A 12,436-nucleotide genomic window follows, 5' to 3' on the forward strand; every position below is an offset into this window, starting at 1 on the left:
TGTTATTCCTGAGTCGATATGCTGCTAGCCGCGCTTCTCTTTCCACCACTATATGCAGCGGTGGCAGATTTAGCATGACTTCTAGTGAAGCTGTCGGGGTCGATGCCATCGCCCCCGTTATACCTAAACAGGCCAATCTCTGAATTCTATTCAGTTTTTCCCTCGCTGTGGTCTGTTGTGTTTTTTTGCCGCCATACCATAGCGCCGTAAACAATTTGTATAGTTTCAACATGTTGATCTGATTGCCTCGATTAATTAAACAAACACATAAATCAAACAAAAAAGAAAAATATGGATGGCTTACACACGTCTTAAAAGGAAAAAGGCCTAAATTAGGGCCTTGTGGCACTCCAAAAGTGAAACATTATCACGTAATTTATGCAATATATGCAAAGTATAATATGCATCAGGCGACATTTTTCTAATTATAAATGAAATTGCAAAAAATTTACGTCAAATAAAAGTCTGCTTCGAAATATTAAAACTGAGGAAGAAACTAAAACTGTATACATTTACTATCATTTCATTCGACTTAGAAATATTAATGGATAGGTAAGAAATCATAGAAACCAGACAAGATTCATTGACGACACTAAGGTTGATCGGGTAAGTGGCGTCATTAAGATTTATATAGGTATTTTATCCTCTACTTAGCCTTGATCTTTGGTAATAGTACTATGTTGCGATATATTTTCTGTAAACATATTAATATTTTAATTCGTAATCTGACTACGGTCCTGTTAATCTCCGCGCCGCACTAAGCCTACTGATTACACGACAAAAAAAATCAATACGTGATGGACTAGACCGCCATAACCATACATTTTATTCGAATACCTTCAAAAACAACAGTTGACCTTGAAATGGCCTTCAGGGTCTAATCTAAGGTCACCAGATGAATTTCTACAATGACCCAAACAACTTTTGTAGAGGTCATACAGTCCGAGAAACAATTCAGTTACTGCATGAGTTATTTCTTGGTCGTATTATCTCGACCACCGGAATATATTATCCAAGTCTTTTTTTAAAAGTAACAATCAATCAATTCAATTGTTTTATAGATTTTAAAATATGCAACTAGTTATATTACTAACTGTGGGAACTGGCAAGTCATTTATCAGATACAAAAAAATAAAGGTTCCAAACCGGACCCCTGCGAAACACCTGTCAAAACAAAAAGGTTAACGTTACAGAAATATATTGTGTTGACCAGTGTATATCGTGGGAAAGTCCAGACATTTAATAAACCGGATCAGGTATCAATTATCTCTTCGCGTACGTTATTTCAATTACTGGCATCCTTATTAATGAAGGAAATTGAATTTATACTTTTATTTCATCAAGGGAAGACTAAATATGGGTATTTTAAAAGCAATTATACAATTATTGTCGTCTAGAATGCAGCCACGAGGCCACTTTTTTATTAACTGTTCTCTATGCTGACGGAAAACCCATAATATGAGGGTACCTTTTGAGAAATTTAATAGAAAGGTGCACGTACTACATATGCGGCTTGTTTTTGTCGAAATTTGAATTAAAATTTATTTCTAAAAGAAAACGTTTGTAAATTTCTACAGAATTAGTCACCCAATGTGTTTTTTTGGCACAAATCGTCTCATATTATCTCGATATGAATCACTATCTAGTAAAATCGATTGTAAATTGATATGTAATGAGTTCATTTCTATAATACACGCATAGAAAACTAGTGTCGATGAGTGTGAAAGCAAGAATATTTTTTAAACAATACCAAACCCTGCACATTTAAAAATACCTCAAATCTCTATTATTAAACTAGTATATTTCCAATCTTCATGTCCTTTTAATTAGTATCTTATATTTTCCCATGTTTTCATAACGCAGCAGTAGAATTTCACAATATACACCAAACCTATTACAATCTATTTACTACCAGTTAAACGTGTCGACTTCCCAGTGTCAAATAATGTCGCATTTCATTCATCGTGCCAGTTTGGAAGTTGTGCAATGCAAATGGAATTCACTACAAAAAGACGAGTTTCCAACCATGTGGATCGCAGTTGAGAAACTTTGGTAAGTGAAGCAAACACGTAAACAAATGCTTAAGGCAAAAATAGAGGATTTGGTAACGTATACAATAAAGTCACTTTTAAGAGGACTATACTTGAAATTTTTAACTACTTTGAATTGAACAGAGTATAAACAGGGATAGTTCTACGTCTTTTGGCTTCGTCTTTGTATATTAGAAACGGTAATCCTTACACATATTCTCCATCAACTTTTTCAATTTCTTCCACCTCATCTTTAATTAATTTGTCAAAATTCTAGGTCAGTGTTATGGATACAGTTTCATAATACCAAGCTAACTTTGAATAACCTTGATATTTAGACAGTATGGCGAAATACTGAACCGAATGTTTGATTAAAGATTAGAGCTTGCTCATTTCTGTTTACTGTTATTGATTTGTACAAATAGTTAAAAATACTCATGACAGATTTTGCTTTGTTTATCGACAACATTTGAAATATTTTCAATAAACTAACTAACCAAGCATCATAAAAAATATTTAATTACATCGATATTTTATTAACGATTAAAGTTTTCACACAAATAATTGTGCGTTTATATTCTTCGTTTCGCCTTTTCAATTATTTGTTATTGCCTTTGCGGTTTTCGTCGATAATGAAATGAACAAAATTAAATAATGGCAATTTTGCACGGCTATATTTTACAACGAATAAATGTTTGTCTTTTGCAACGAATTTATACGAATATGAAATAAAAAAAGGAACGAGTTTCCAGAGAACGTCAAAATATTGCAGCAAATGATTAAATTTTACATTTATTTATGTAGCAACAGACACTTCCTGTGTATTGTGTACTTTGCCGAGCACTATAATCTACAAAGCTTCAGCTTGTGGGAAATCAAAGACACAAATTTTACGATCATTGCTTACTATTTCCCTCGCAATTGTACAGGGTGAGAGGGGTCAATTTTTATTTATTTTTGTATTAATTGTGTCCTCTAAAACACTAATTTCAAACTATTATTTTTTTATTACATAAGTAGTGGAATTATAATTCGTTTTTAAACTGCACTTGTCTACGCCGTCACTGAACAGTACCCGAACTCGGTTTAGGCCAGCCAAGTTGTCGAAAATACCTCGTTTTTGCCAAAATTTAGTTCAGTAAATAAAGGCAAGTAAAAATTAGGAACCAGAATGATCGAATATCTTTGTTACATTATTTGAAGGTTCAGTATACCAGTGTTTGATGGTGTGGTGTTTGTGTGTCTAATTTCAGTGTGATATTATGGAAAAAAAAAACAGGTATATTGATCAAGAAAGATTAGACTTGGCAACAATACATGCTTTAGCTCCGAGACCAACAATTATTTGACTATTGCTGATTAAAAACTGACTGAACTACAATAGTGACGTCAGTAGGCGATGACGCATGAGATGTGAGGCTTTATGTTATAGTTCGTTATGTTTTAACGCATATGACAGTCCCCGCAGTCACTTACTACGTTCATACCTCTATATTGACGTGCATTCTTTATAGATATCTACGTATATTAACAAAAGAAGATAAGCTTTCCATTACAGACCTTTCGGTGATCACAGCACACGAAATATTTCACGTTATTGACCCGTGATGCCCAAATTAAGCATGCCGGTTGTTATCTAGCCTCATGCTGGATGCCTTCCTCATGGCTCGTGACCGATTCATCATTTTTTTTTTTGTGTACCGATAAGTCGCCGCTTCGTGTCGTATGCTAATATTTATTGTAGGTAATGGTTGGGTCCCCTAGTCGTGACGATCCGACAGCGCGATATGAAAAATGATATGCAGGTATTAGCGACACGTGAAGGACCGGCAAAAGGGCCTGTCGACTTATTCGGCCGCTTGTTAACATGTGGGCGGATGTTGAACGCGGTTAGGGTAATTTATCATGATAATTTCGTAATTTCATAAATATTAGTAGAAACCACGTTTTGCATGGTTTTCTCAACTTGACCATGTGTGAGTTTTGGTAAAGTCGATTACTTCGCTTTCTTTACCTAAACAATGCTAGTTTATTCGAGGTTAAAAGTACGATACTAACTTTCCAGGAATCTACATTTTTAATGAGAAAAATTGCATCAAAATTATATCATTCTTAAGAACACTTTTTGAAAGCTAGAGTCATAGGGAGATATGTCACCTGTTCTACAAAGTAATAAAATGTATGGTAAAATTCCTGGAACTGACCATGATAACCTGTTGTAATGGAATGTTCAAGTAAAAATAACATGCCGAAATATCAGGGTTGTTAATAAATAATAAAAGTACTAACTAACTAACGATACCGAGTGATTCCAATTATTTCCAGTTTAATTAAATAAATAAATAAATAAAAATATACCTAAATATAAATATACAAAACCTATATCTACAGGGTGATTCAAAAAACCGCTGACAGACTTCTAGGGTAAGTAATACATGAAAAATTAAGACGAAAAGTCTTAATAAACATAGGGTCGAAAATGCCTCCTTAACAAGATACAGGGCCCCAAAGATTCTGTAAAATTAAAGCGTAAAAATGACAAAAAGAAGCTTATAAACTAGTTTACTTAACTCACTTGTACACATTGACATTAGTGAGAAGTGATGTTTAATTTTATTTTGAATAGCACAAGCCTACTATGCGAAACTAAAATGAATGGAAATAAAATTGGATTCACAAATTTTCTACAAAGGTGTTTCTCTTAAAAATGGTTACTTTAATCCAAATTTTGCAAGAGACCAATTCGATAGACAATTGAACACTTTACACGAAAATAGTACCCTTTTGACAAAACTAGCAGTGGCGTAGAAAATATTGTTAACAAAGGGTCACGTTGACGCCGTCTCTACGACACTGCTGCTCATAAAATTTTGAGCAGTACATCAAACATTGGTCTTAAGGTGCTAACTACGCATAGCAAATTTGAAATAGAAATGTTCAGGCATTTTGGAATTATTGCAGACAATGTTTAATTTTACAGAAACTTTGACGCCCTGTATTTCGTTAAGGAGGCATTTGCGACCCTATGTTTATTAAAACTTTTCGTCTTAATTTTTTATGTATTATCTACCCTAGAAGTCTGTCAGCGGTTTTTTGAATCACCCTGTATATACAAAACAAGGAGGCAGTGCCTTTTTCAGGTTTAAAGGCTAACTAATTTAGAATCTTATGAAAGAGGGCACCATGTGATTGAATTTAACTGACCTTTTTGCGTTACCTGAGAACTCGAAAACCACAAAAGAGTTCTCAAATATAACTGATGAACTAACAATTTTTTTGTATTCTTTGGGGTTTGTTCTCTTAGAATCAGTGAAAGGAAATATTCAAACAGTTTTTATATGCGACGAAACAGAATATTAAAGAATATTTTAAATAACTATTATCTACGATAATAACCTTGAAATTACAAACATTAGCAACAGAATATCAATTAACATATTATTATTACACCAGTCAATGGATATCCACGACCTGGTTTACATGGGGTAATAGGTTGTTGTATGAAATATTATTTAATTTAATTTTAGTTGGCTATTTAAGGTTAGTTTAGTAATTAAGGGATGAAAATTAGGACAGGACATAGCAAATACAATGCGAAACATCGCCTTAGTGTTAAAAATGTTGTCACCGCCGTTCTTGGGGGTGAAAATTCGAAATATTTGGAATTATTCAACTTTCGTGGTTGAAAACATACATAGTTATTGTATTCTCGAAACCGGGAGAGTTGCACTAACCAAATTTGGACAGGACATAGCCAATACAATGCAAAACATCGCCTTACTGTTAAAAATGTCACACTCGTTCGTAGTGGTACAACATTTATTTAAAAAAATCACTCATCTCCATACTCATTATTCAATGAAATAAAGGTTATACTGAATTACTTACACATTATTATTTGTTATAAACTTTATGTTCCAATTGTACGAGTATAGTAGGAAAGATTTGTTGTGTAAAGACCAGTATCCGAATATAACAGAATTATTCGTTTTCATAATAATTACGTTTCCGTTTTTAACGTGTAAAACGCATCTTATAATGGTTAAGTGATTGTCACCTCTTGGTGCATAATCGGTTATGATCGTAAAATTTCCGACAGTCCGCTGTGCATCGACTATTAGTACTATTACACTTCTAGTATGATGAAAATAAACAGTATAGGCACATGTGTTGTTGGAAAATTACGTAAGCATCTGTTTTATGGTTTGTAATTGTTTTGTTTTTTCAAATGTAAATCTTGTCTAAATCATAAAAATTATTATCTTGTATGCCCTATTAGAAACCGCTTTACATAAGATGGAGGAACAGAAGGCTAACGGTGACAAAGAAGAGCATGGGTAAAGTCAATCATCCAGAGGAAATAGAATTAGAAGAAAAGAAGCTCAACCTTTCAGGGGATGTTTCATTCTTAAGATAGAAGAGTTATAGTGTAAATTCTCATGTAATATAAGAAAATACGGGTGCATCGTTACTAAGAAAATAAACTGGACAGTTTTGGGAGCGATCTGTCATCATTTTTAATACTTAAATGTTTTTTATATGTTATACAATAAAATTTCTAAAATCTTAATGTCATATGTTTTTAACTCAGACAAAATATAAAACAGTTTAAGTTTTTGGTTACTTTACGTTTAAAAAATTGAAATGAAACACATTTATGGAAATTTATGGAAAACTTCAAGGGGACTCGTCTTACCTATTGCCCGTTTTTGTCTAAAAGTGTATTTGAACTCAGTATAGTTTTTGCAATACATTTAAAACATGAAGTACGTAACAGTCAAATAGAAATGAAAAATGTGCATACCAAGACTTTAGTATTGGCGCAGTTTTAGTTTAGTGATAACTAGATCATCGCTGGACTTATTTTTCATTACCAGAAACAATTCCACACATAAAGAGGCGGAAAAAGTCCAAGTTTACGTCGCTCTGAAACTTTACAGACAACTCGACTGCTCTTGAACAAGACAAATCGACGTTTTTCACGTACGACTCCGATAGTCCACGTCATTAAAAGTTCCAGAGCCAACCGGATTCGTCTGCAAATCACTCGGAGATCGGAGCGGTCTAGATCTGGAGGCTCACAATGGAATGCCCTACATTTTGTTTTTTGATAAAAAAAATGTTGAAACAGAAAATTCAAGACAAATTTAGGATAATTATTTCTGTTTTAGGAGAATTCTGACAAAAGAATATCGATATTTTTAAACTTCTTGATGTTGATGAAGTCCTCTGGCCGGTATTTATATTTCTTTGTGCTGGTTCAATGGCCTTCGAAGTAACCACATCGACGAACAAATAAGAAGGACTGAGATTAAAGTTTAAATTATGTTAGTTTTTAAAATTCTAGTTTTTCTATTTTACATAAGGATCATTAGGATGTATCGCTTTCTCACCCATTCCGGTACGTTTATATCAAAACTCAGCACTTACCCACGCTCGCTATTAAAAATAACAACACCAATCAAGTAATCCTTCTCACAATAGCCGTGTCTCACAGACAAACGATGAATAACGCAGTGATTCGCGAGTGACGTCATCGCGAAACCTTGTTTTGACCCGACCATCAGACCCAATAATCACATCATTTTTATGCAATGACTGTGGAACGAGTTCCCAAACCAGTTTTTAAGTGGGTAAGCGATTCGAAGACGAGCTGGTTACGTAAGAGATAATGTCGAGAGGAATAAGCAATAAATTTATTCCATAGAATAAATTGGTGCACGGAAATGGTGTCTTAGATTAGAAGTATTTTCAGAATAGATACATTTTTTCTCTCCCCGATAATGTAATCGGAGAATATTAAAGTCGTTTCCAGATCTGACAAATTGAAAAAAATGTAATGGACTGAAAAATAACCGACAATAATAGTTTCAGTGAAAAGAGACACAAATACAGGGCGATTCATAAATGGTGACCAAAAATGAAGCCTCGTATTCCTTGGTGAATTTTAAGGGGTCTTTCCTATAAAGTTTTTATCTAGGACGCTTCGTTAAGAAAATACAGGGTGTTAAACTTCAAAAAAACATTTTTAATTTTTTTAAATAATTTAGAAACTAGTAAGGGAAATAATTTGAAATTGAGCACATGTATTTATGTAAACATTGTCCAAAATTTGAGGGCTTTTCCTAAAGTTTACATGCTCCAGTGGCGGAGATACAGGTTATCGGTGGCATATTTCTTAAAATAAAATAGTACGCCACTGCTTTACAGTAACAACCATGATATTTTCGGATTCGTTTTTCAATTTTCTACAAACTACTACTCTCTTACATTTTTCGAAAAATGCCTGATTTTCGAATAAAACTTAAAAAAAACAACTGAACTTACGTATAGGTTAAAACAATCAGCTGTCAGTGCGATCACGTAGCATAAATGTATACCTATACAGGGTGTCCCACTACGAACTCCATCGATGGATATCTGAAAAATTGACAGATGCAGACTGTTAGCAAAATTTAGTTTTCCCGGAAACATAGGTTTATTTTTTTGTGCAAATTGGACATTTTGCGGAGGAACATCTAATTTATCGAATATGAAATGTGGAAAACTCGAAATTTTTAAATGGAAACCCCACTTTTTTTAACGTATTCGAAATTTCCACATTTTCTGACCTTTTTTTTGACCACCCTGTATAAAAACTGGAAAATTTTCATGTCAAATTCGATAAATTAGGTCTTTCTCTATAAATTGTCCAATTTGCACAAAAAAATAAACCTATCTGATTTTTGCTGACAGTCTGCATCTGTCAATTTTTGTTTATAGCTGTTTTACGTTGACAATTTATTGATCAATTAATTCATGAAGTCGCTTCACCAAGAAATTGGACAAGTGTAATGCACCAAATCTGTTATCAAATAACTTCATGAATTTATTCATCAAGTTCTTGACGAATTAGAGCATGTTCTAATTTTCGTCAATTTCTTCGTGAAGTTCGGAAGTACCAACCCAACAGATTTCCAGCCTCAGATCAGTAATGAGGTTATGTTATTGGAATATGTAAATAATTGTGTGGCGTCGTGCTAATTTTGCATTGTTTTTACTGATTTGTTACTTACAAAAACTAATATTTATATAATATGTGCCAGAACGGTACCGTTGTTGTATCACTACAATTATGAGTGGAAAGGTGACATTTTTTAAATTTATTTGCTTCTTTGATTCATTGGTAGAACTGATTCATACTTCAAAAAAACTTGACAGTCTGTAGCAGTGTAAAACCACACTGTTTACCAATAATATCATGAAGAACTTCGTCAGTTTATTCATTAATAAATTGTCAATGTAAAACAGCTATTAAAAATCAAAATATTTCGGAAACGCTCAATCGTAAGTATGCAGTGTGCTATATGTTTTCAACTTAAAAAGAGATGCTCTTTCCAATCCGTATCACACCATCACAATTTCAAAAAAATCCTTCGAGCGGTTTCCCAGATATCCATCGATGGAGTTCGTGGTGGACACCCTGTATACCTGACAAGGACTGCAACTTAGAAATAACAACTCAGCATAGTCGTGAGTTGTTGCCATGTTTTTGTTGCAACTTTTGGCATTTATTTATGCATATTTCGTAAAAATAATAGTTGAGGAATCGAAATATATAATTTTAAGTATTTTAAACTAGATTTTATTCAATATCTATAAGCAGGTATCTCAATCTCCTTACTCTTTCAAGTTATGAAGAATATTTTATATTAACAGCGGTTATCAAAGTTGCTTTTTAAAACAATTAATGTCACTATTATATCTGTAAATATTTGCAATTTTAAAAAACTGATTTCACTAAACTCATTTAATTTTACCACTAGTTAAAATACATGTTTACATTTAATATTTACCCTGGTTTATAACATTTGTTGAAGATATCAATTTTACAAAGCTCATTAACCAACCTTGTTACCAGTTATTACTGATATAATTTCAGGTAGGTAATCTATAAAACCATAAAAATTAACTACAAAAACAAACGACTATCTAACAATAAACGAATTAATATTGGAAATAAGCCACACCACGCGTGACGTCATTTATAATCATATAAGTAAATAATACATATTATAAATAATGATGAACAGCTTCTACGAAACAGCGTTCGATTTTTGCAAATCGTCCCCTTGACCTTCGATCGTCTGTAGCTGCTGTGTAATGTTTACTTTTATTAACATGAATTTTTTTACGATATGTAACTGATAACATTTGCTCTGTGTATGGAATGATAGAAACCACAAAGAATAAATATGGACACTACATTTTTCTAAGCTCCAATAAGAATATTTGCCGGCACTCGGGACTGGTTTCGAATTTCCTGGAAATAACGACAAAAATACATGTTTTGTAATCTATATGGGATATACAGATACCTAACCTGAAAATAACGAAAAAAAACTTCCAAATGTAGCAAAATTATGGGTATTTTTCACAAATGAAATAATTTAGACTTGAACTTTTTATTTTAGACATTACAGTTATGGTAAAACTGTTCATTTACATAGCCAACTAGTTTGAGACAACAACTTGTGCATGGAATGGTGTAAAATAAAATCTTCAAAATTATTTTCTATTTGCTCACATTTCACGGTCGTGGAAAATCACAGGGTGCTGTGTGAAACAAATAAAAGTAATTGACAAGCAGACGTTACTATAAAATCAATTGCATAAGGTTCACAGTCTTGCCAACTTAAATTGTTAACTAAGCACAATGAAGAGGAAACTCGCCATTTCAAGAAATATATGAAAAATTGTGTGAACGCGATACGACAAATTTTAAAGACCAATAATATGATCGTGATTATGATTCAAGATGTTGAAATTTCAGTTCCCGGGACTCGCAACTCGGTGCCCGTCAGATTTATCGTAGCATCCTTGGGCATTTCTTGCTAAGAAAGTATTAAAACGCCGACTAAATTATATCACACGATCAAACATTAGTAAATATGTTCAAAAGAACCGGGCTAATATAAATCACTTTGTACGAGCCTGTGAAATACACTTTTCGCATCCTAAATAAGCTTTGATTTGACCCACTAGTGTCCAATTAGAGTTACAGCACAGCATACGTACTCTATTTGCTAAAGTCCCTCAAGCCAACGCCAACAAACTTTAAGGAATCTAGTAGGCATACGTCGCTGCTCGTTACAATTTGACATATTTCCGAGGCAATTGCACATTTAATGAAACGTAAACACTACTCACTGTAACAGTTACATCCTCTGGTGGGCGCAGAGCTAAAATAATCCAACAACTAACTATGCCAGAATGTTCAGTTTCTGGATCCGCACTGGGAACTTAGCACAGGCACAAGTTTTTGGCGGGGTAAACAACAAACAATCGCGGTGCGACGTGTCGCAACACCACTTGCAAAACACCTTCACAATACGAAGATCGCACTCTCCGTGGAATCGTAGCCGTTAATTTCAATCGAAAATAAAACCGTCTCTGCTGGAGGTTTGCATCGCGTACGGGCGTCAGACGGAGCGTGGCCACGCGAAACTCACAACGATCCAGTGCGCACTGACAAAAACAAACGTCGATCCGCGATCTGCGCCTCCTTCCAAGTCGCGTTCACGTGTACGTTGTGGCCTCGCGCTGCTATGGATCCAGGCTGCCATGGACTCCTGGACTGGACCGGTAGGGCGAGAAGAGGGTTGGTTGTCGCGGTTGGTTATTGTTATTTATCGTGGCGGACGGGGTGTCGAAGGGTTGGCTAAGCGTGTGAGATATAAATTTCATTCATACATGGTGGTTATTCAAAAAAGAATGCATATATACAGGGTGACATAGAAAGAAGTACATAGCATAGTGTCATACAATAGAGGACACTAAAACAAGAAAAAAAGTTCCTATGAACATGGGTCCGCAAGGCCTTCGGTTAAAGGATACGGGGTGTTGAATTTTAATTTTTTTTTATTTGCAAAAACAATGATAAATACTTCAACAATTAAATTTTAATGGTATGATGAAAAATATGATTAATTAAAACAAAACATTAAGTTTTTAGAAGATGTTCAAATTGTTGCCCTTGTACTTCAATACATTTTTCCATTCTTCTTTTTAATGATTGACGGCATCTTTGAAATATTCCTAGGTTATTATGAAATCTATCTGCCGATTCCATAATTCTTATCCATAATTGTTCTTCATTATGTATTTCTACAGCATAAACTTCATATTTCATAAATCCCCAAAATGAAAAATCGAGGGAATTAAGGTCGGGACTACGAGCTGGCTAGGGTACAGGCCCCTTTCGACGAATCCACCTATTTCCAAATCTCATGTCCAAATATTCCCTTGCCACTCGAGAAAAGTGAGCTGGCGCCCCATCATGCATGTAATACATTCTTCCAATAATGGCCAATGGGATATCCTCTAATAATGTGTTTAAATCATTCCAAGAAATTTCGATACAGTGC

At 34.0% G+C, this 12,436-nt stretch overlaps 1 protein-coding gene across 4 annotated transcripts in view; it reads right to left on the bottom strand.

Annotated features, from left to right (window-relative positions):
• LOC108904534 overlaps nucleotides 1-11,525 on the bottom strand; it is a 194,314-nt gene extending 182,789 nt beyond the window's left edge. For 3 of the 4 annotated variants that reach the window (XM_023455072.1, XM_023455071.1, XM_023455069.1), the window contains exon 1: nucleotides 11,220-11,525. The gene's annotated coding sequence lies outside the window, so the exon portion shown is untranslated. Of the gene's footprint in view, nucleotides 1-11,087; nucleotides 11,107-11,219 lie in introns of those variants that run through there. The other variant, XM_023455070.1, reaches the window with a different exon arrangement.
• Nucleotides 11,526-12,436: the final 911 nt, after the last annotated feature.

This window comes from Anoplophora glabripennis, unplaced genomic scaffold (genome assembly GCF_000390285.2).
Source record: "Anoplophora glabripennis isolate ALB-LARVAE unplaced genomic scaffold, Agla_2.0 scaffold112, whole genome shotgun sequence".
Taxonomy (NCBI): domain Eukaryota; kingdom Metazoa; phylum Arthropoda; class Insecta; order Coleoptera; family Cerambycidae; genus Anoplophora; species Anoplophora glabripennis.